The sequence below is a fragment of the Periplaneta americana genome, chromosome 3 (genome assembly GCF_040183065.1).
Source record: "Periplaneta americana isolate PAMFEO1 chromosome 3, P.americana_PAMFEO1_priV1, whole genome shotgun sequence".
Classification (NCBI taxonomy): Eukaryota; Metazoa; Arthropoda; class Insecta; order Blattodea; family Blattidae; genus Periplaneta; species Periplaneta americana.
Window position 1 is genome coordinate 180,314,438 of NC_091119.1, and position 25,901 is coordinate 180,340,338.

The 25,901-nt window shown below is 34.8% G+C and overlaps 1 protein-coding gene across 4 annotated transcripts in view; it reads right to left on the reverse strand.

Moving 5' to 3' along the window:
• Positions 1-25,901, reverse strand: part of sbb (scribbler) — a 678,201-nt gene that overhangs the window by 515,780 nt on the left and 136,520 nt on the right. For 2 of the 4 annotated variants that reach the window (XM_069822328.1, XM_069822327.1), the window contains one exon: positions 3,525-3,727. The exons of the other annotated variants lie outside the window; for them this stretch is intronic. The gene's annotated coding sequence lies outside the window, so the exon portion shown is untranslated. The remainder of the gene's footprint in view (positions 1-3,524; positions 3,728-25,901) is intronic. 4 annotated transcript variants of the gene reach the window in all.

Below are 25,901 nucleotides of genomic sequence, written 5' to 3' on the forward strand. Positions count from 1 at the left end.
AGAAAAATTATCCGGTTCCGCTCGTGAAAAGCCAAAAGAGATACGTCTAGAATGTTTTTAAATCTCTAAGTTTGTCCCGTAATATTGTTGCTGAGCGTATGTCAGAAATGGGAGATAACTTGGAGGGACAACTGATAGCAAGAATGAAAACTTTTACTTGTAATGCACTAGCTCTTGATGAAAGTACCGACCGCAAAGATACGGCGCAGCTAGCTATATTCATAAGGGATGTCGATTCAGATTTCTATGTTCATGAAGATCTTGTAGATGCCATTTTACTAAAGGATCGAACTCGAGGAGAAGATATTTTTGAATATGTAACAAAAACTATGAATAAATTTGAAATCATAGTGAGATTAATTAATTTTATACATCAAAACAGTTTACGTTTTTGAACTTGCACTGCTACAATACATAGGCCTACACATAAAGTTGATATTTTAAATATGAATTAGCAACATTATTATGATTTATTTCTGCCACTAACGAAAAACATTCATGAATGATCCAGCAGACAAAACGATATTATCATCATCATCATCATCATCATCCATCCATCCATCCATCCTCATGTAGACCTACATTCTTCGTTCATCAAAGTTTTCAAGTGCAAATCTAAAATGAGCTCCTAAAAATTAGTAAGATGTATAAAAGTTGTCTAGTACCAGCCGCCGCATTAGTAGTTTCGCTTTTGTTTACGATCATTCGCCCGGTCTGCCTGCTACCTGTGTTCAACCGTTGCACGGTAAGGGAGGGGTGAAGGCTCTTCAGTTCACAGCTCGAGAGCGCTGTTCGACATCCCTGCTCTACAACATCTGCTTTGTTCATCAGAAATTTCATCACGACCGGGCCGGGAATCGAACCGGGTTACCCTGGATGGAAGACGATAGCGCTAGCGAAGAGGCATACAACCAGCTACAACACAGCAGGCTATAATAGATGAACACCCATGACCTAGGAGAGACTGAACTCACGACCTTGTCTTTCACGCTACGTTAGAGATGCGGGCGTACAAGTCCGGCATAATCACTGAAATATAATATACGAATTACGTGATTATTATGTTACCTCACGATATGTCAGTTTAGAGAACAAAAATTACACACACATACACATTATTTCCTTTCGGTAAACAGCTTGAGCATTGGTTATACTTAAAAACTTCATCTCCTTCCCCATTAAGTAGACATGTGGGAGGCCCGAGGTAATGGCAAGCCTTCGCTTCTCATAATGAGAAAGTACATACAGTTGGCATGCCTCTGGAAAGTCATTTCAGTTCTACCTAAAGACGATAAAAGAGTCATAAAAAACCAACACACGCAACACTGGCCTTCCTTTAATGGAAGAGTCGTACCATGACGTATACCTTCAACAAAGAGCCTTCTCGCTTCCAGTTCTCACTAAATGTGAAACCGAGTTCACTCGGCCTCCTAATGATGCCTTTATTTATTGTCAATTTAGCTGCTTTTAATGGCGATATTCAATTACAACTCTAAAGACTTCAGTTTCGCATGTATTCTGACTGATATTTGATGAATGAGATGTTTGCAGGAAATGTATATATTCTTTGTTCTTTTAAGACAAAATTCAGATATTCTTTGTTGTTTATAAGACAAAATGTAGATATTCTTTGTTGTTTATAAGACAAAATGCAGATATTCTTTGTTGTTTATAAGACAAGAAAATGTAAGACATTCTTTGTTGTTTTGAAGACAAGCAAATGCAGATATTTTTAGTTTTTAAGACACGAAAAATTTAGATATTTTTTGTTGTTTTTAAGGCAAAGAAGTGTGATATTTTTTGTTGTTTATAAGGCAAGAAAATGTAAGACATCCTTTGTTGTTTTTAAGACAAGAAAATGTAGATATTCTTTGTTGTTTGTAAGACAAGAAAATGTAAGACATTCTTTGTTGTTTTGAAGACAAGCAAATGCAGATATTCTTAGTTTTTAAGACACGAAAAATTTAGATATTCTTTGTTGTTTTAAGGCAAAGAAGTGTGATATTTTTTGTTGTTTATAAGGCAAGAAAATGTAAGACATCCTTTGTTGTTTTTAAGACAAGAAAATGTAGATATTCTTTGTTGTTTATAAGACAAGAAAATGTAAGACAAAATGCAGATATTCTTTATTGTTTATAAGACACGCAAATGTAAGACATTCTTTGTTGTTTTGAAGACAAGCAAATGCAGATATTCTTAGTTTTTAAGACAAGAAAAATGTAGATATTCTATGTTGTTTTTATGACAAAGAAATGTGATATTTTTTGTTGTTTATAAGGCAAGAAAATGTAAGACATCCTTTGTTGTTTTTAAGACAAGAAAATGTAGATATTCTTTGTTGTTTATAAGACAAGAAAGTAAGATATTCTTTGTTGTTTTTAAGCCAAGGGAATGTAGATATTCCTTGTTTTAAAGACAAGAAAATGTAGATATTCTTTGTTTTTAAGACAAGAAAATGTAGGCATTATTTGTCGTTTTTAAGACAAGTAAATATAAACATCTATTATTTTTAAGGCAAGAAAATGTGGACATTCTTTGTTGTTTCTTAAAGCAAGAAACGTGTGCGCGTGTGTGTGCGATGTGTGTGTATGCTTTTTTGTTTATAAGATAGAAACGTGTAAGATATACTTTGTTGTTTTTAAGACAAGGAAATGTAGATATTCTTTGTTGTTTTTGAGACAAGAAAATGTATACATTTGTTGTTTTTAAGACAAGAAAATGTGGACATTCTTTGTCGTTTTAAGGCAAGAAAATGTGGACATTCTTTGTCGTTTTAAGACAAGAAAATGTGGACATTCTTTGTCGTTTTAAGGCAAGAAAATGTAGGACATTCTTTGTTGTTTTTAAGGCAAGAAAATGTAGGACATTCTTTGTTGTTTTTAAGGCAAGAAAATGTGGACATTCTTTGTTGTTTTTAAGGCAAGAAAATGTAGGACATTCTTTGTTGTTTTTAAGGCAAGAAAATGTAGACATCCTCTGCTATAAGACAAAAAACTGTAGACATTATTTGATGTTTTAAGACAAGAAAATGTAGTAGATATTCTTTGTTAATAATAAAATTTATCTATGACAAAAATGTTTAATGATTCAAAGACGCAATGCCATGTTTATCGTACAAATAAAAATCAAATAATTAGTTGTGTAAATGATAGCTCTTTTTAACCACACAACATTGCCACCCGGCAGCTTAACAAAGTGGTTGTGTAAGATGGCACTTTATGTTGCTGTTTTCTAATGGTGTTTAATGGCTGACTTTCTCTTAAGTCATTGAAAAACAATTATGACTCAAATATTATATCATTTTCTTTTCATAAAAATCAATGTCTTGTGTTAATAAATAACAAAAGAAATACATGACAAAAAGTTTAAAGGACAGAAAAATCTCCTACAAACCAAAACTAAATGAAAACTAGATGATCGCATCCATTTAAAAAAATCAGAAAAATAGCAAACTCAAGGCAGAGTTACAGAAATCAAATAAAATTAATTTTCTTTGTAAATAAGGATAATAAACAAAAACTTACAGACAAAATTCTGCATCGTAGGCTAATCGGGAGATCCGGGACTCGGCTATCCTGACTGGGGAAGGGGTTTCTGGGCTCTCCACGGTCGAAATGCTTTAACACTCCGCACCCGCAACGTTCCACATCGTTTGCTGTTCCTCATTCACGAGCAACGTCACCATCGTTCTTGCCCGTACTATATAATCGCCTCGGTGGATATTATGCTAAAGGGAGAAAAGATAATAACAGGTCAGAGCAGGTTGAAAACAATTATCACACTACAGATAAGGAGCTTAGCCTCTTGCCAAGAGTTGACACAATTCATGTATTTATTTATTTTAGTAGATTATTTTACGACGCTTTATCAACATCTCTGGTTATTTAGCGTCTGAATGAGGTGAAAGTGATAATGCCGGTGAAATGAACCCGGGGTTCAACACCGAAAGTTACCCAGCATTTGCTCATATTGGATTGAGGGAAAACCCCGGAAAAAACTCAACCAGGTAACTTGCCCCGACTGGAAATTGAACCCGGGCCACCTGGTTTCGCGCCCAGACGCGCTAACCGTTACTCTACAGGTGTGGACCAATTCATGTATGTTAACCCTAGATCATATATGTAACAGATAACTCCGCGCTACGTTAAAATAGGCAGCACTTTGAAGATAACATCCGCCAGGATCGCCACCCGTCCGCCGTAAACGAACACGAGATGGCAGCGCATTCGCCAATGCAATTAAAATGGGAATGATGACGTGATTCCTTATGTAACAACTAGATGGCAGCGTAGTAAACCTGACAAAAGTTGTTAACCTCAAAGCCTATAAGCCCGACATATCTGTTACATATATGATCTAGGATGTTAACAAATTAAGTGAACAATTTTCTGTACATCATTTAGTTATACAAGGTACTGCAAGAATTCCATTCTATACTGTAGATTGTGAGTGAGGATTTAGTTATTTCATTGTTAAAACTAAAGTTAGAAACCGTCTTTTAGTATAAAAAAAAGTTACCACTATGCCAAAAATAAATCTTGAGGGGTCTACTAGCAAAGAATTTGATTTCCCAAGTGCTTTCAATGTTTGGAGTGTTCATAAAATTGACGTATTTTAATGTGATGTAAATTCAGCAGTAATATAGATCTAATTATTTACTTACATATACCTACAGTATCGTAAGATGGGTTGAAAGTAATAAAACTCCAAGTAGCAAATTTACTTTTTTTTCTGTAAGTCAAATCTTTCTGTACAATTTATTTAGAATGCTGCACAATCTTTTCGTAATTCGCTCACATATAATTTTGTGCGAGATCGTGCGTATTTGCTTGGTTTCCGCACAAAACCAATCCGCGGAAAGTCTAAAATTCCACATTCAGTATTCCCAACCTAACACACATAACAATTTCCCTCTTCTTACCGCTTAAGTGACATATTGATTTTACTGCTTTAGGCTTTTAACATATTATTTTTAGAGACGTTCAATATAGTAATAATTATAAATTGGAAACTTCTCACTGCAATTTCACCTAAATTGCACTGTTAATTATTGTTTTTAAATATTTTCAAAAATTAAGTAAACTCTACAATCCACTAAAGTTACTGCATTCGTGATGCAAGTAACATTAAGCCGTGAAAAAATCAACAAGATTTCAGATGCCGATGTTATTACTGCAATATGTTATATAAATAATATTGTTAAAATATTAAAATTAAAAATAAATCATTACATAACCTTACCAAGTTCGCATTTATAGACTGGGGGGGGGGGGGAAGACAGACGTATATCACGGCCTGCTGGAGTATAGTAAACACAGAAAACATTTTAAAGCAACAATGTTGAAGATAGATATTTTTGCTTTACAAATTTGCCGTCATTGACCAGAAACTAAGATGGAGATTTCATTGCAACTAATTAGAAATTCCTCTTTCAGGTATGCAATAAACGATCTTCGCACAATAGTAAAATGCGTTACAAGAGCGGTATGTTGAACTTTTCATGTTCGAGGAAAAGTTTGAAAAAGCGAAACGTAGTTGAGCTTTTTTAATTTCCGAGAATTGAAAGAAAACTTACCGCTCGTGTATCGTACATTATTTTGTGCGAAGATCGTTTATTACAAAGAGGAATTTCTAATTAGTTGCAATGAAATCTTCATCTTGGTTTCTGTTTAATGACGGCAATTTTGGAAAACAAAAATATCTATCTTCAACATTGTTGCTTTAAAATGTTTTTTGCGTTTACTATACTCCAGCAGGCCTTGATATACGTCTGTCTTTTTTTTTCCCCCAGTCTATAAATGCGAACTTAAAACAAACAGCTTCCTTAATGTTACATGCATCACGAAATGCAGTAACTTTAGTGGAGTTGTAGAGTTTACTTAAGTTTTGCAAATATTTAAAAACAATAATTAACACTGCAATTTAGGTGAAATTGCAGTGGTAAGTTTCCAATTTATAATTATTACTATATTGAACGTGTCTAAAAATAATATGTTAAAAGCCTAAAGCAGTAAAATGAATATGTCACTTAAGCGGTAAGAAGAGGGAAATTGTTATGTGTGTTCGGTTGGGAATACTGAATGTGGAATTTTAGACTTACCGCGGGTTGGTTTTATGCGGAAACCAAGCAAATACGCACGATCTCGCACAAAATAATGTACGATACACGAGCGGTATGTTTTCTTTCAATTCTCGGAAATTAAAAAAGCTCAACTACGTTTCGCTTTTTCAAACTTTTCCTCGAACATGAAAACTTCAACATACCGCTCTTGTAACGCATATTACTATTTCATTTGAGCATTTTTACGACAATTATTTATTTTCTAGCTTAAACACTGCTGTGTACCGACTTGACCAGCAGTCAGAAAAAGTTTCGGGGTCAAATTACGTTGTATGACGATTATTATTAACGTTTAAAGCATCCGTCTTTGTTCGCCGACGGACAAAGCGACATGACTCGCGCGATGACGTACTTGCAAATGATAACCGAAGTGCCTTGATGATATACAAACAGCCCGTCAGGTCAGGCTGAGCTTACACCAGTCGCTTATTGCATCAATTTCTGCGTGACACTTGTTTATTGGCCGTGTCTACGTCTCCGAGTGCCACATCAAGTTTCAATAAGCCTGACCTCGCTATCAATCATGATACAAAATGTGCGGCATGATGTAAACTCCGCTCAATTGACTCCGAACGGACATTACTCACAGATACACGCCTGCCTCGGTAATGGATATGGCGGAAGGAGAAACCCGCCTTCTTTCAGGTCCCCTGCGGGGCGCTATGTTCATCTGTCTATCCATAAATGCAGCTATAGTGAGATGGGATTTACTAATTCCAACTGTGTGGGTAACTAATCGCGTACAACGTATTTACAAAACTGTTTACTATTTATCTTCGCTAGCGTGCAGGAAGTAATAAAAGAGCATAAATCAAAATCAGGTCACTTCCCAGTACGCGAAAGAGTAAATACCATTTCTGCCGTGCTTTTAATCCTAGAAATGGAAATTAACTGTAGTTATATGCATTACAGTGTATCCAACTACTGAAATACGAAATCCGCTATGAAGACGCCAAAATTTCCGCTACATTCTGCTGCTGTTGTGGTTACTGAATAAATACGAAGGGATAAATAATAATAATCCTTTAATGTTAAATCTCAGTCAATATGACTTATCCACACAAGTAGTATATTACATTAAAATAATACATTAGTAAACGTTTTCGTCTTGCGGGATCTTCAAATAACAATATCTGAATCTTGGTTACACCACAGTCTAGTACAGGCCTGCACAAGGTTTGCGCTCTCCGAGCCGGCTCACAGCTCATAAGAGGAAGGCAGATATTAGCTGCGCTCTGTATAAGGGTGGACTGGAAGAAGGGGTAATCTTGTACAAAATATACACAAAAGGAAGTACTATTACGAGCGCTTATGAAATGAATTCCCGTTCAGTGTTTGCAAAACTACCTTGGACTATTATTAATTAATTAATATTTATTTTACAGAAGTAATAGAAATTTTATAGCTACTTAAATGTACAATATGATTTTGTTATATTTTTATTTATCAGTACATCAAAACGAGGTTTTATGCTGTTGGGAGTTGAAAGGAACAATAGCCTACTGATCGTAATGAAACATCAGTTACAGATGTTCGATGTCTGCCTTTATTAAAGTTGATTATAGAAAACAGTTGCTCACAAATATAAATGTTAAGCCAAACATAGCAATCATTTTCACAGCCAGCTTGTGTAGTCGTGGATATTATTGCTAATGTTTAGTCTTGTAAAACTCAACCAGTCTAGTAGTATTATTAAAACGATCTTTAGCCCTTAGGTCACATTGAAGATCAATAAGTTCGAGCTGTAAATCGTTAAATGTTAAATGTTATGTTCCGTCTCTTAGATTTCTCCATACTGTGCTGCAGCAGTAGGTAAGCAATGTGAAACAGTTACTGAGAATAGGCCTAACACTGCACTCTACAAGATAACTGAGTGGTCGTTTCCCTCTCCTCTACCTACAGCAAGTCTATGTCATTCTGACGTATCTTCCTCTCCGATTCGGCGAGCGGTAAACACCGCTCTCCCGCTCTGAAGGAGCGCGCGCGCTCGTTGAGCGCTGTTTGTGCAGGCCTGGTCTAGTATATACAGACGCGAAGCTCAATATGTAGGAAATATGCATCCAATGACAGTTGAACTTTAGTTGCTAGTCACTAGGATCCCTAACATCGCACAGTCTATTGTTCCTAGTACTCTCAGTTGCTAACCGCTTGAAGCATTGCATCGCGAGAAATGCAAAAAATCACCACAAGCTTCGTGACTGTATGTACTAGACTGTGGCTACATATTAAATTATCACAGTATTACACATATACTTGGTGGATGGTAACCTCTACACCAAAATTAAACTGGTAATACAGTGAGGTTAGTTGGGGACGCTTGAGTTTTCGTCCAGAGCTTTCCGGTTTCGGTAATTTACGTTCTGTGAATCTAATGTGCATGAAAATAGCAGCAATGGAAAGAGAAACTCAAAAAATTTATTTGTGGCAACATTGTTTTTCTAGTTGGTAACACTGCCTCATAATAGCGCATATAAACTAATTTGTTTGTTGTTGAGGTGAAATGGCTGCTATAGAGAACAGAAAAGCTTGATTTTCATGTGAACCAGTCGGTTATTAATGTGCAACGGCATTACCGAACAAAGCTTGGTGCAGATTCACCCTGCGGGATTGCAATCCGTAAACGGTACATTGATTTTAAGGCAAGATTCTTCGCAAGCGGTTGCGATTTCATCCATACCGATTACAATTGCTGCAAGCCATAAAACCAGAGGACAAAGTGCTGCGAAGAAATTTCTATGTAAGTATGCAGACTTTAATTGAAAGCGATGATGAATTTATTCGTTCCGTGATGTCTTCTGACGAAGTCACTTTTCATCTTACTGATAAGGTGGACAGACATAACCTCAGAATCCGGAGATCGGAAAATCCGCGTACCTACGTGGAACTGACTATAGGCTTGAAGTGTGCTGTGTTGCCAAGAGGGGACACATCGAACATCTGTAAGGTACGGAACTAAACGTTTTGAGTTTCTCTTTCCATTGGCACTTTTTTCATGCACTTTAGATTCATAGAACGTAAATTACATGTGTTCGAAACCGGAAAGGTCTTTTATAGGAGGCCTGTATATTATTACGTTTACGTTTAATTTTCATTGTGAATGGTCCTTAAAACCTCCAGAAAAGGAAGCCAACAAGATAATCAGCATAAACAAAAATTGAACTGATGCCCAAATACACTACGTAGTGCTGCTCTTTATCCCGCAACTATTGTTGTTGTCCTACTTTGATGTAAAAAAAGAAACAAAGAAATTTTTATGAGGAAAGTGAACTGGAATTAATTATGTAGAATGAAACATGTACTGTACATTACTACGAAAATCTACGTATCTAAAACGAATTGAACTCTAAAAATCGTTTTTCGTGCAGCTTTTCCCTACTTAAAGATAATTAAACCAAAAAACATTCTGTAGAAACAAAAGTGACCCATTTGTATAGTCACAAAGTCATTTAAACCAGTTCTTCCCACTGTTTGAGTTTCAATCACTGGGCAAGATCAAGGTAGCTCTTAAGGATTCTTGAAGTACAAAGAGCTTGTTTTGGTAGCTAATGGCCTCGTGGAATTCCATCCCACCGCCGATAAGTGGTCTAACCACTGCCAGAATGCTCGGTTAATATTTAACCAGAGAAACGCTGGAGCAGACTACCAAAACAACGATTAAATCCAGGATTTATTCGAAGATGCATCTTAAATATTACATTATGAAGCTTGGGACTGACTGAGTTTGATCCCCGGACGGAATTGTTTCCGAAGCTTTTCGCAACTGTAAGGTAAATGTCGGGTAATTCTATGTCAAATTATCGGACTCGCCAAAGACCACTGATAATATAGCAGTTGATACAGCGATGTTAAACGACTCATTTTCTAAAACGTATAGACAAACAATATTTTAAAACTGGGCGCTGGAAAACAATGTGGTGGCCCTTCTTTCAGGATTTTTGGTGTTCATAGCACTAATGTAATTCTCGTCACTTTCCCTATGTCCTCTGTAAAAACAAAATGAATTTGTCAGTTCCTTGAGTTTATTTACGTGTCTTTACATGCCAGTAAGGATATTTCCTGGAGAGTCTTCAGATCTTAACTACAAGAATAAAGAATGTACGTACAGTCTCAGAAAAAAAATTGTCCCGATTCTTGAAGATCCTTACAGAGCACGATTCACACCACAACGATGTAACAATCGTTTTCAACCCAGTACCATTTGAATAATAAATATTACAGGAAGGTAGCCTATTTCACAAATAATGCAAAAAGCACGAAATTAATGTCAATATAAAATCAAATTTATACCTAAGGGTCATTATGTAACAAATACGATACAGTACGAAAACTCCGATTATGACAATTCATTGCAAGCATTTCGATATCTCTGTGCTAGCGTGCTTGCTAGCAGACTACAAAGTTCAGGGTTCGGATATTGTCGAGGAAAAAGTTTTTCTTTTTCAATTAATTATGCAGGTTATTTTTCGTTTCCCATCATTCTATTTTATTGCAAGATTTATAAATATTCATCTAAAGATGTGCCCAACTCCAGAAACACGAAATCCGCTACGGAGCTGCCAAAATTCCGCTACGGTTGTCGGTACTGAAGAAATATGTTTAGGGATAATAGAAAGAGATTTTATTGTCCTTTCTGACATAATTTATACTCTTTGAAAATCAAATATGGAAGCTGTATTCAATTTATTTCACATTACTGACAAATTATTATAAAAAAAAACCGTATTTTTAAACAGAAATATAAGTAGGGCCTAATGATATCAAGGCGTATTAATAAAACTGCAAGCTTACAATAGGGTCATTTAAATTAAATATAAAATATTTTTTCCTATCCTTGTCTATTTAACAGGGTAGTCTACTTATCAGGGTACTTTCTTTTATCTTTCCTCATGCCCACTGTAATTCACAAACGATTGTATTAATACATAAACAGATTCCATTAAAATATTTAAATAACACTGCATTTGTTGATATGCCCTTCTGGTATGATGCCCTCGATATTATATTAATTTTATTGAAACAAATTTATTTTATAAAGACACGTCTGAAAGCAAGTTGCTTAACTTATTCGTCTCTTATTCGTATTTATTGTTTGGATCTATTATAAAATCGACATTAATTAATTAATATTTATTTTATTTTATTAATGTCTTTTTAATTCTGTTGTACAAAAAATAGCGTATGAAACTCGTACAATGTAAACTCTTTTATAATGTTACGCAATTATTATATTCGTTACTCATGTAATAAAGTATAGCATTGTAAACTTATCGATTATAGGGTAAACACTGGTAATTTCGTGATAATTTCATGAAAACTAATTTAAAATACAAATGTGTAAATATATCCTTATTCTGATTTTTTCATCTAAAAGACGATAACTTGCTGTACAAATCTGGAGACATAAAAGATTGGATACGTTCTTGAATATGTGCCAAAAACCACTTTTACAACTTAAGCTGAAAGGTTGGTTATTTCGTGATAACCTTGGTAATTTCGTGACATTGCATTGATAATTTCGTGATAGGTAGAAGAATTGTGGAAAAATTCATTAAAATCAAATGAAATTCTCATTTATTGTTACAAGACTTCAAACATAATAATTCCGTCTAATATTCATAGCAAGAAAACATAGAAATACATATCAACACATAATAAGAATGAAATCAAAGTAAAAATTGAAATTAAAAAGGGATCTTCTTTGCCCTGAAAGGGTGAACACTTTTATTACGGACTTTACTATAGCTTATATTACTAGGGTAACTCCAAAAGTAATGCATAACGTTTGTTTAAAAATTATATTTTTATCCTACAGCTTTGCTATTTTCACAGAATATAGATGCATCCTTAAGGAACAAAATGTCACTTTTCCACATAATCCCCGAACCTTTCAACTGCCTTACGTAACCTAGGAACTAGGGCCTGTAGACCAGCATGGTAAAAGTCTGGACCAATACGTCTGAGCCACTCTTTAGCAGCGTGCACAAGAGAGTTATCTTCTAACCTCGTTTCGCGAAGGGATCCTTCAGTTTACCAAGAGATGGTAATCGCACGGTGCCAGTTCAGGACTGTTAGGCGGTGTTTCAGTGTTGTCTATCCGAATTTTCTGATCTGGTCTGCGGTCTTGTGACTGACATATGGCTGTGCGTTGTCGTGCAATAGCAGAACATCCTGCTTCTCCCGATGTCGTCGAACACGACTCAGTGGAACTTGAAGTTTCTTGAGAGTTGCAACATACCCGTCAGAATTAATGGTGGTTCCGTGTGGCATGATGTCCACAAGCAAGAGTCCTTCTGAATCGAAAAAACAGTAGCCATAACGTTTCCTGCCGAAGGTGTACTTTTGAATTTGTATTTCTTTGGTGAATTTGCATGATGCCACTCCATTGTCTGCCTCTGTCTCTGGTCCAAAATGGTGGAGCCATGTTCCATCTTCTGTCACAATTTTTGCAAGTCATCTAGCACTTATCATTGACACTTAGCATCATAACAAATCAAACAGAAGCTACACTGAACCCATTGCGTCTCCGTTTTCTTTTTTGTTATCACATCTTGTCTTCAGATTTCTAAAATTCCTATTGTAATACATTTTATACTACTTTAAAAATTGTAACACTTAATGCTCAACAAAATTTCGCCTCAAACAGCTAAGATTTCTATCAGTAAAGCTAAGCCTATATGGCGACTACAGATGTATCTAAAATTCCAAAAACATTTCCTAAAATTTCATGAAGATACAATAAATCTTTGTACAAAATATCATATGCTTACCTTTAGTAATAAGCCTGTAATGTAATTACAAACATCCACAAAATTTGTATGCCTGAGAAGTCGACGCAAACTGGCTCTCTCCAAACATAAAAGCGCACTGAAGCAACTACAATAGTCACACAAAGCTTAGCTGTATGTTTCTTGAAACTGGACAACATATGCAATCCCTTGGCGGAAATTTGGATCTCGTAACACCATTGGTTAGTTCACAAAAGAGCAAAGAAAAAGTATCACGAAATAACCACTGCCACGAAATTACCAATGTTTACCCTATAGGCCTACTATTTAAGTACTTAAATGCTTTGAGAATAACTTATAACTTACTTTATTGTTAACGGTTAATACATCACATATTCATTTTGTATGAGGTCTCGCCCACCTCATTGAATATGGCCACAAAGTCATTAAAAATATGCGCTCCTGCATATATGACTTGTATCGTCTCAAATGCAGGTAGTAAGGCCGTAAAAAGCATTACGAGAGGGGTTCGGCCGGCGCCGTGGATCGTGTCCCGGCATAGCTCAGTTGGAAAGAGCGCTCAGCGCGCAGAACTGGGAGGTCCTGGGTTCGATTCCCGGTGCCGGTACGAATTTTTCTCGTATTAAATAGTAATAATTAACGGTTAATGGTTAAAAAAATTCTTTCGCAGTAAAATGTTAAATTAGAAACGCGACTAATGTTTTCAGGACACGTAGTACTAAGATGCATGCTACAGAAATGTAATGACTCTAGTATTACGTCACGCATTCCTTCCGCTCTTCTTCTCGTCAGCTCCTAGCAGTACATGCAGACTTGACAGCATACTCTAGTCTATTTCTTCACTTACAGACCCTAGAATAAAATTTATTTGGGAAGTTTCAGAGAGAATATACAAATTTAATCCTGTAAAATGATCTTTTTTATATAAATTCGCTACATTTCGGGATGATTTCGATTATCGCCGCTACGTCTCCCGAATACGCGTAGCAGAATTTTGCTACAGTTGGGCACATTGCATCTACTATTAAGAATAGATCAATTTTCATCGCATCTATTCAAATGCGTTTCGGGTTACTACAAAAATCGAAGTAAAATTGATTTCAATAACTGCCAAAGCGATCTCTTGAACTGCTTTTGCAGTACTGAGCATGCGCAATGCGTTGAATCTAACTCAGAAAACTCAGGCGGGACATTTTTTTTCTGGAACTGTACAATATGGTGTAAAACTCCTGTTTAAGATAACAGTGTATGAAAACAAAACAAGGGACATAAAAACTATAATCTACGGGAGATGTGTCTCCTTTTCCTGCCAAGAATTGAACCCGGTTAGTTGGATTTGTAGCCTTAAACGCTACCAATTCAACCACACTGAAGGACGTATTAAACATTTAAAAATGTAATACATAATGTAATCTCGTAGCATACACGGAAATAGCATGGAATTCGGAATTTCGCGTATTCCAATAGGTTCATTCTATTGTCACGGGAAGTTCCAATTCATTAAGCTCCATTGTGTGTAATGTACCTTCGAATAATGTGATTCAGAAGAGGAATGTTGGAAGCTTGCAACGTGCACAAAGCAAAAAAGGAGAAACCATTTCAAATATTTGCCGGTGCAAGATATTAATTAAACAGCCATGAAATGATTTGAGAGTAGAGAAAAGGCAGAGGTCATACGAAATGCTTGGTTCCTGTTAAACGTTTGACTAAAAGTGCTCAGGATTGCAGGAAAATTTTACGACAATATGAAATTCTATAAACGTGTCTGGTGACAAAGTGATCCCTGCAGACAGCAAATATTTCTTTACCTACATCTCTATACAGTAATCTGCATATCCGATTTCTCATTCATCCATCCGTAATGCATACATCTGTCTGTACTTTTATTCATCCATATGGATTTCGGTATACATCCGCCATCTGTACATGATTTTTATATTTATTTATACATCCATCCACATATTTATCTATAGATTCATCCATTAATCCATTAGTGCATTCATTCATACTTTCATTCATTTGAATAATTTCGAGGGAAAAATTGTTCCGGGGCCGGGTATCGAACCGGGGACCTTTGGTTAAACGTACCAACGCTCTCCCACTGAGCTACCCGGGAACTCTACCCGGCACCGATCCAATTTTTCCCTCTATATCCACAGACCTCAAAGTGGGCTGAAAACAGTCAAGCAACCAACATTTGAGTGCACACTAACTCTGTGTGACTTTAAATTGTGGTTTTCTGTTACGTACAGTGACGTGTATTATGCAAATTAAGATTTCAGGAATAACTCCCTGTAAAGTTAATTTGAATAATTTCGAGGGAAAAATTGTTCCGGGGCCGGGTATCGAACCCGGGACCTTTGGTTAAACGTACCAACGCTCTCCCACTGAGATACCCGGGAACTCTGTCCGACACCGATCCAATTTTTCCCTCTATATCCACATACCTCAAAGTGGGCTGAAAACAGTCAAGCAACCAACATTTGAGTGCACACTAACTCTGTGTGACTTTAAATTGTGGTTTTCTGTTACGTACAGTGACGTGTATTATGCAAATTAAGATTTCAGGAATAACTCCCTGTAAAGTTAATTTGAATAATTTCGAGGGAAAAATTGTTCCGGGGCCGGGTATCATTCATTCATTTATTTACCCAACTAGTATATCCATCCATTAACATGTCATTACATTCATTCATTACTATAGCTATCCATTTGCATATTTACTCATTCATTCGTCAATCAATTCACATGCATATTCACACTTCCACCTGCACATTACATGGCCATCCATTATGTAATTCTGAGTTGAAATAAAGACATAGTTTTTGCGTAAAAATGACTTTGTTTATTTTTCTACGAGGCGGACAAACTCCAAGATGGAAAATTATGCATATTGTTGTATATTGATATTTTAAAGGGGGAGCTTCCCCCTTAACCCCCCAGAATCATTAAACACAATATAAAACATCGTAATTGGTCAACTTACCAAACGAAAGTCATAATAATCCAAAACAGAGTTAATTTTAGTGCCGATTTCAGAAGCAGCCGTTTGAAACTTAAACCATGCAGCCAAAAAAGAACCAAATCAACACGTCTTCATTGTTATATATACACTTTTAACACTTATAAAGTTAATCAGTAAACCAATACTACTGTGACGTACAGTTAACTTTGTATAATTAAATCATGAATTTACACAAAATGAAGTCTTCTTGGAACACTAATGACATCTAACCTATACGGAAAATTCAGAAAATCATTCCTCGAAATCACAGAAACACAGTTTTCTCCTCCACAATCGACACAATTCTTATTCTCCAGAGAAGAATTTAAGCCAAATCGACACAAAACTTAATGCTATTTTCTATATTTACAAATCTTTCACAAATATCATAAAGCGACTAAGTTTAAACCGCTTCAGCCATCAGAGAAAATATACGACCGCTCATGTCAAACCAACTTCAATAAATGACCAAATTATCCACTCAAAATGAATGAAAACCCTGACGACACTTGGTATGAAATCTTAAAAACATACAAAACTCACTAACAATCACTCAAATTTAACTCTAAAATTAAAGTCATAGTTACTAGATTCAACAAGATGTCCGTCATCTAGGAATTTACCTTTGTTTCTTTATTATTATTATTATTTTTTTTTCCTTTTTACTCTGTACATTTTATTGAATTGTCGGTTTCTGGTTTTATTAAGTGAATCGTATTTGCTTCTAGCAACATTAATATGTATTCCACTGTGTTTATTTTTATTAGGTACATTTTTTATCTAATTGCCTCTTTTAATTTAATTGTGTCAATCGTAACCGTCTATCTTAAGACTAATATGTAATTAATTAGATCGGAAATTTATCTCTGAGGATGTGGAAAAATTGAAATATCTTGAAGGAACAGTAACAAATATGAATGACATTCGGGAGGAAATTAAACGCAGAATAAATATAGGAAATGCTTGAGAAGATTCTATCGTCCAGTTTGCTCTCAAAAAAGCTGAAAGTTTGAAATTATAAAACAGTTATATTACCGGTTGTTCTGTATACCTGTGGTGAAACTTGGACTCCCACTTTGAAAAAGGAACAGAGGTTAAGGGTGTGTGAGAATAAGACGCTTAGAAAAATATTTGTGGTTAAGAGGGATAAAGTTACAGAAGAATGGAGAAAGTTAGCCTACACAACGCAGAACCGCACGCATTGTATTCTTCACCTGACATAATTAGGAACATTAAATCCGAACGTTTGAGATGGGCAGGACATGTGGCACATATGGGTTCATCCAGAAATGTGTATAGTGTTAGTTGGGAGACTTGGGATGGGAAGAAGATCTTTAGGTAGGCCGAGACGTAGATGGGAGGATAATATTAAAATGGATTTGAGGGAGATGGGATATGATGGTAGAGACTGGATTAATCTTGCTCAGGTTAGGGATCGATGGCGGACTTATGTGAGGGCGGCAATGAACCTCCGGGTTCTCTAAAAGCCTTTTGTAAGTGTTATCATTAGAGCTAGGATTTTGATGAAATTGCATCTTTTTCCTAGTAAGCCAGAAACCTAGCTGCTTTAGTATTTATATGTTATGTGGTAAACTGAGTGTTTTAAGACATATTTGTTAGGGCATTTTTTGCCTGTTTCAACTCATAAGCGCATCTTTTGTTTCATTCGCTCATTTTTAAGGTATTTTCACTTAATTTTGGCCATAAATCTCCATTATTAATGTAAAATAATGTTTATTTCCTTTGATATTTTCTTTACATATTTTGTCCATTAATATCCATTATTTTGTATAATATTTTAATCGTTGTTCTACACAAATATTGCCATTTTAACGTAGTACACCCCATGTAATGGATCAGTCCAACCACCCCTTCAATATAGACTCCTCTATACCTGCTAATTCCGGATAAGCGTGGCCTTGTGGTACACTACATGGAAACTAAAACTAAAGTAAATCCATGGCGCTACAGCCCATGAAGGGCCAAGATCGACCAGCTGACTGCTGACCTCACGTCCACATGTCGACGCAGAGGTGGACGAGATCATACATGGAAACTACAACAGGTAAAATAATTAATTAAAGTATACTACTTAGAAAAAAATATGTAAAATTTAATTTAATTACCAGTCTAAATATTTAGTACAAAACCTCTTTTCCTACTAAGCCAATTATGTAAGATCAATTTTTAGGGCATTTTTAAGGGCATTTTTTTAAGATTTTTAGGTCATAAATGCATTGTTTTTAGGATATTTTTTCATGATTTATACGTCATCATAATCCTAGCCCTAGTTATCATCATTATTATCTATTTTGTAGCATCATGATATTTTATGTTTAAATTAAAAATACAGTAGTTCCAATTACAGACGTGGACAAATTATTAGCAAAATTGAAGATTTTTATTATATATTTTTACAAAATATGATTCAATTTAGACTACAGTTGACATTTTTGTGTATTTCCAAATTATTAACAAAATTGAAGATTTGTATTGTATATTTTTGAAAATTTAACTCCTCAGTTTGGACTACATTTGATATTTTTGGATATTTACAAATTATTAGCAAAACTGAAGGTTTTTATTGTATATTTTTTACAAAATTCGATTCTTCAATTTGGACTACAGTTGACATTTGGGATATTTCCAAATTATTAGCAAAACTGAAGATTTTTGTTTTATATTTTTACAAAATTTGACTCTTCAATGCAGTTGACATTTTTGCTAATTTACAAATTGTTAGCAAAATTGAAGATTTTTATTATATATTTTTACAAAACTTGACTCTTCAATTTAAACTACAGTTGACATTTTTGCATATTTCTATCTACTGTAATGATGGAAATATGCAAAATTGTCAACTGTAGTCTAAATTGAAAAGTCAAATTTTGTAAACAGAATTATCATAAATATCGTCAATTTTGTTAATAATTTGTCCACGTCTGTAATATTGTAGAGAGACCAGCAGGAGCTCTTTATGGAACATTTTACAACGCTGACTTCAACTGTTATCCGTCAGGAAACTGTCCAGTCCGGCCTTACATACATTTCTGTGACACTTTTTACAAAGAACAATGCTGAGAGAGTTACATGATCATAATATGAAATTCTGTAACCATAGCGACAAAGTGGTCCCAGCATGGAGCAAAGCTCTCTTCTCTTTCACTCCATCCTATCTACTACTGCTTGAATGAACTGTACGACAGAGGCTATACAAGCCTCTCGCATGCACAAGGCAGTAATATAATTACCACATACAGGCTCCTAGTGGCGGACAGCTAATGGACTGTTATTACAAGCCATTACTGTATCATAGGCATTGTCTGTCTGCAAGTGGAAAGCTAACATGATCGAAGCTGTAATTTAAATTGTTCGAAAGCTGCTTTAATTGGCAGGGACCAGAGCAGCCAAGAACAACGGATCCACTGGAGCGAACTGCTCTGAAACGTCAGAAATTCCAGCTTGCATCACGTGCTGAATATCGTACACTGCACAATATGTTGCAGGCGCAATTATACGGGCTGCAGCTGTCCAATAACAAAACCAGTGGCAGGGGATAGAGGTGATATCTATTCATCTCAGAGCACCAGGTGGCGTGTTTCTTTTGGTACGATCGTTTGTCGGCAACCATAAATAATTAATTGCTACATTTTTCTGCCTGAACTGTCCACTGTTCAATTCTACTCTTGCTACAATGTTTATTTTATATCGCTCTATCAGGCCGCTGGCAGTCTTCTCGTGATTTGGGGTACACGGCTTAAATCCGGCCAAAGTCGAGGCGATTTCGTCTTTTCTACAGAGTTTTACAATCATTACACGCTCAAATTCCTTAACCCTCTGCACACAGTAAACCAAAAAATGAAAACAAAATGTAATTTTTTTATGTTTGTCATATCATGGATCATAACAAAACTTACTTACTTACTGGCTTTTAACGGAGATTCATTGCCGCCCTCACATAAGCCCGCCATTGGTCCCTATCCTGAGCAAGATTAATCCATTCTCTATCATCATATTCCACCTCCCTCAAATCCATTTTAATATTATCTTCCCATCTACGTCTCGGCCTCCCCAAAGGTCTTTTTCCCTCCGGCCTCCCAACTAACACTCTATACGCATTTCTGGATTCGTCCATATGTGCTACATGCCCTGTCCATCTCAAACGTCTGGATTTAATGTTCCTAATTATGTCAGGTGAAGAATACAATGCGTGCAGTTCTGTGTTGTGTAACTTTCTCCATTCTCCTGTAACTTCATCCCTCCTAGCTCCAAATATTTTCCTAAGCACCTTATTCTCAAACACCCTTAACCTATGTTCCTCTCTCAAAGTGAGAGTCCAAGTTTCACAACCATAAAGAACAATCGGTAATATAACTGTTTTATAAATTCTAACTTTCAGATTTTTTGACAGCAGACTGGATGATAAAAGCTTCTCAACTGAATAATGACAGACATCATAACAAAACTTCGATCATTTTTTTTTTTCAAAATTTTAACTCTGAACACAATTAAAAAAAATATGAAATCTCTAAGCGATCGCTATGCCACAGTATTATTTTGATATAATATACCAAAATATTATAATGTGACATTTACAATGGTGTTACAAATTGTGTAATTTATTAATGTTGCTCTTTATATAGTTCAGATATACTATTCATTCATTACTTTTGATTATACAATTTAAAACAGTTTTTATCGTTTAGGCATAGTGCCACTTTGCACCTTGAACATAGATGGCACCTCTATGTATCCTCAAGAAGTGGTTGCATGGTGGAACATATATATGCTATAATTGTAGAGAAAGAAAGAAATCTGTGATTCTTCTGAACAACCATTATGCTGCTGCAAAGGGTTAAGGCAGTGGTTCTCAAACTTGACATAAAAAATAGCACTGCGGGCCCCTTTCAGTAGATCAGTATTTTCGTGGACCCCTTCAAAGTCGTCAATGTAATGATGGGTAGTTAGATTTTGGGGTTAATATTATGAGAATGGACCACTGAAAAATGTTGTTTTGGGGTCAAAAAATCATATTTTTTAATTCTTATGTTAAAAAAAATTATCTGCAGTTTAAATAGCATAATTAAGTTGTGGCTGGTTACGATATTTTGTTGTTTCATGAGCGATACACTTTCCACCTTTAGAAATTTATAATTTTTATAAATTTTATTTGTCTGTATACTTAAGCGTTATTTCGAAACTTTAGATAATGTCTGAAAATTGCTCTTTTATCTAAAAGAAAAAATATTTGTCTACATAAAAGTTCATGGAATTGTGAATTTTCGAAATAATATTAATTTTGCGATTTGTACAAAGTTGCTATTAAAAATTACTCCCAAGATTTTAAATATTTTTAGTAATTCTCTTCTTGCCTGAAAGGTGACATTCATATTAACAACCCCTGTCTCAGTGGTTAGAATATCTGCAATGCAAGAGGAAGAAAAAATGTTTCTTGATATACAGGGTGATTCACGAGGAGTTACCGTCAATTAAGGAGCATATTTTCGAATACATTTTGAGCAAAAAAAAAAAACTTATATAAACATTGGTCCTATTCTCAATATTTTCTGAGTTATACTAATTTGAAGTAGTTTGTAAATATTTTTTTCTTTAGTTTTAAGGACAAAGAAGTTGCAAACAGAGAATGAACTATTCATAAGGTATCACTTTTTTAATTAGCTACTATTCTGAAGCTAAACATTTGTTGTGAATTCTATAGTTGCTTCATACAGATTTTTTTTTTTCGATTTTTAACTACAAAATTAGATTATTATTATTACGCATTTATCACAACTGTTACAATTCACGCTACACTTGCAAACTCGTTAAGACTGTACATTAGGATACAAAATTTAACTAATATGTTTCTGCCCCATACAATGCCACACTCCATACAAAGCACTTCACTAGTCTCTTTCTTCGTTATTTTTCCAGAGGACCGCAGAAGATGCTTTTTCTATTAAAAGCTTCCTTTGCCATCGCTATCCTCCTTTTGATTTCCTGGCAGCAGCTCATGTTACTGCTTATAGTACATCCCAAGTATTTGAAACTGATTACTTGCTGTACTGCGTCATTTAGAATTCGCAAGTTTGCCTTCTTTACTTTTCTTGCTATGAACAGTGTAGATGGTATAGAGCAGATTGCTGGATGGTATTGTGTTTGCATGACAGGACATTTTAATCTATAACTTGGTCAATTCTATAGATATCTTAAAATTTATTTCATAGATATAAAGCTAAAAATATTAAATGCTATAAGAAAAATGAAAAATCAAATTTTTTTCTCATGTATGACAAAAATGAGTGATAGGGTAAATTGAGGAGTGTTTTTGCAAAAGTCGATAAATGCAGAAATATTATAAAGTGAATTACATATGGATATCGTATGTGTTTTACCTCCGGAATCGATCTATGAAATTAGATTTACTAAAACTTGATTCATACCGTATGTAGAGACTACCAAACCTTCCAGGTTTTTTTCAAAACTCGATAGATCGTGTCACTTAATGTAATTTCTATAAATCTTGATTTCTGCATCTATCGACTTTTGCAAAAACGCTCCTCAATTAGGGTCTGTTGGACAGTCGGGCATGTTGGACACTTTGCACTTTAACGTGTTACCTCGCCACTTGTGGGCAGCACATTCTGCTAGAAGTCAATGACGGAAGTAGTCTCACTCATGGCTACTTCCGTCATTGACTTCTAGCAGAATGTGCTGCCCACAAGTGGCGAGGTAACACGTTAAAGTGCAAAGTGTCCAACATGCCCGACTGTCCAACAGACCCTCTTTTACCCTACAGATTGCTGGTTGGTACTGTGTTAGCATGATAGGAGATTTTAATGTATAACTCGGTCAATTTCATAATATATCTTAAGAGTCAATAATTATTATGGAAGATGATTGAATCAATTTAATACGGATTTTTTTACCTTTAAACTACGGCATTATATACAACTTCTGGTGGCCATTCCTTTCTTTTTAACCTGGGAAGTTCACTACATCGGAATTTCACAGTGTCATCATTACATTTTGTCTAAAAAAAAAGACTTAAGAGAATGCAGTTCGTCCAGCAGTTTTTGTTAATGAAATCCACATTCCAGTATTAAAAGAACTCAAAGCAGATCTTACTCGAGTATTAAGATACAAGGAAATGTATGTAATTAGTAATGTAGCTCCAGTTTTAGTTTAGCGATATGCAGTCAAAAAATATAGACACACTAGTCCAATTTAGTACGGGAAGACAACGGAATGTGGGGTAAATAGATACCAACAACGCTGCAACGATTAAATAAGAGCTATTAAACATAATGAGACCGGTAACTAAACAGAAAACAAAAGAAAAACTGAAGTTGTAGAATTGTTATTTCTTTTTAGTATAGCAGAAGGCACTGAAAGCAATTTTAATCCTTGATTGGCTGCAAGGATGGCGAGTCTACAAATGGATTTTAAAGTCTCCTTCAATCCTCTTGATAAGAATTACTTCATCAATAAATTTAGAAAAATCATGCTGAGTTACGTCATTAACAATTAGGGATGATGGTGAATCTTACGATATAACGAACTTCTCCGTTACTTTCTGTAAATTACACACGCACATATAAATTGTTGAGTAGAAATGAAAACTGTTGCTAATAGCGATAAGAAATTCCTTCAAAATGATACGTTTATTGACGCGAGCAGTTGGAAATTTAAGAACCGGCTGACTGTTAATCAGAAACAAGAAATTAGTATCAGAAGATAGCAATTTCTGATAAGTTTTAAACGTTTCGCAAGAATTCAGTTACTTTGGTATTACAGTTTACAGTCTTTTTAATTACTATTTAAAAAACATATCTAAATGAAATCATTTAATGTAGCAAACAAAAAGATTGATGCAAAAAATTTGCATTCCAGATACAACTTTTATTAATTAAATTTATAATATAATTATAATTAATAATAAGATTTCATGAATATATTTTTCATGTAAAATGAAGTTGGTACTAAGTTAATTTAAAGTATAATAATTGCCTCGTCATTCTTCATACAAGGAAATGAGAAATTCTCCCATGTGATTAATGTATCTAGAGATATAGGTACCTTAATGCAGCGTTGTTTTAATTTTCTTCATTTATCCAGAATTAAGATTTTATTGTGATCAACTCTTTAACCAATTTCAATGTACTTTCGAATATTTATTCACTATACTGTGGTAAATTTACATGAAAAATTTCATTTCTTTTGATATTTTCAGAGAGAAAAAAAAGTATACACAGTATGTTGAAAATGTATAAAACTCACGTCTGGGTTCCTTCAAATCACAGTTCTAATATTTGTTAATCTGTGATGTCAATGCACAGTTATATTGGTACACTATTTCAGGATAATAACCTTCAGTTGTATTCCTGATAAATCTTTATCTTAACCCTGTTAAAACACTTGCAATTCGTGATCTTAATTCACAGTTATATGGGAAATTCGTGATCTTAATTCACAATTATAATATGAGTAATTCATGATCTTAATTCATTTATAATATCGGTAATTCGTGAACTTAATTTACAGTTATAATATAATATTGGTAATTCGTGATCATAATCCACAGTTATAATATGGATAATTCGTGATCTCAATTCACAGTTATGAGTAATTCATGATCTTAATTCACTATAATATCGGTAATTCGTGAACTTAATTTACTGTTATAATATAATGTAAGTAAATCATGATCTTAGTTCACGGTGTTATAATATGGGTAATTCGTGATCATAAGTCACTGTTATAATATGGATAATTCGTGGTCTCAATTCACAGTTATAATATGGGTAATTCATGATCTTAATTCACAGTTATAATATGGGTATACGGTGAACTTAATTCACAGTTATAATATGGGTAATTCGTGATCTTAATTCTTAGTTACAATATAGGCAATTCGTGATCTTAATTCAGTTATAATATGGATATATGGGTCATTCGTGATCTTAATTCACAGTTACGTTATTACTGTATTCCATATCAGAACGCTGAGCTGCAATCCTAATAATTATTGCTTAACTTAAACCTATTAAAACTGTTGTAATTCGTTACTTTAAACTCACAGTTGCAATACTGGTAATTCGTGTTTTTAGGATCACAACACTCAGATATATCTATAGAAATTCGTTATTTTGTACATGTTATAATTCTTGTAATTCGTCATATAACTCACAGTTGTAATTGGTGATCATAATTCACAGTTATATTGCTCCTGTATTTAGGATCATAGTGCTGAGTTGCAATCTTGGTAATTGATTATCATAACTCTGTTAAAAATCTCTGTAATTCGTGATCCTAATTCTTACGTACTGTATTTCACGATCACAGTTCTGTGTTCCTGGTAATTCGTACTTTTAGCTGACGGTTGTATTCCTGCGCATAATTCGTTCGTGTTGTAACGCCAACTTACAATCCTCGTAATTCATACAGTACTTTCAATCCTCATAAGGGAAGGGTTTCGGCTCGAACAGGAATTTTTGGTTAAAAATTTGTACAGAGGCTGACCTCACAATGGTGATGAAGTCCGTAAAAGCATTCATTTGTGTAACTCTCCGTTTGGTTGGTATTGGTCAATACACTTCTTTAAAAATGTACATGAGGATTCTCTATAAAATGCATGAAACAGCATGGAGCAGAGCAATAAGCACAACACACAGAAGCAACACCTGAACAATCTTCTGAACCACACTCCAGTGCTGAAAAATCAAATGCCACCTGAATTACATTTTTGAAGTCCGAGACTTGTTCAGGATTCACATAACCAGCTGGCTGCCAGGAATACTGAAGCATAGGGCGGTATACTGGAGCAGACAACTGGTTATGAATAACAGAGTGCATTTTCATTATAAACACTCGATTTTTCAAGTTAAGTTCTGAATTCTCAGCAAGAGTCCTTATGTAATCTGTTATCCTCCGAGCATATATTTTGTATTGTCTAAGGAAATAGATATTCAGAGGCTGGAAATATTTAGTTTTTTTTTTTAGGTGGAATGATAATACATTCTACGTCCTA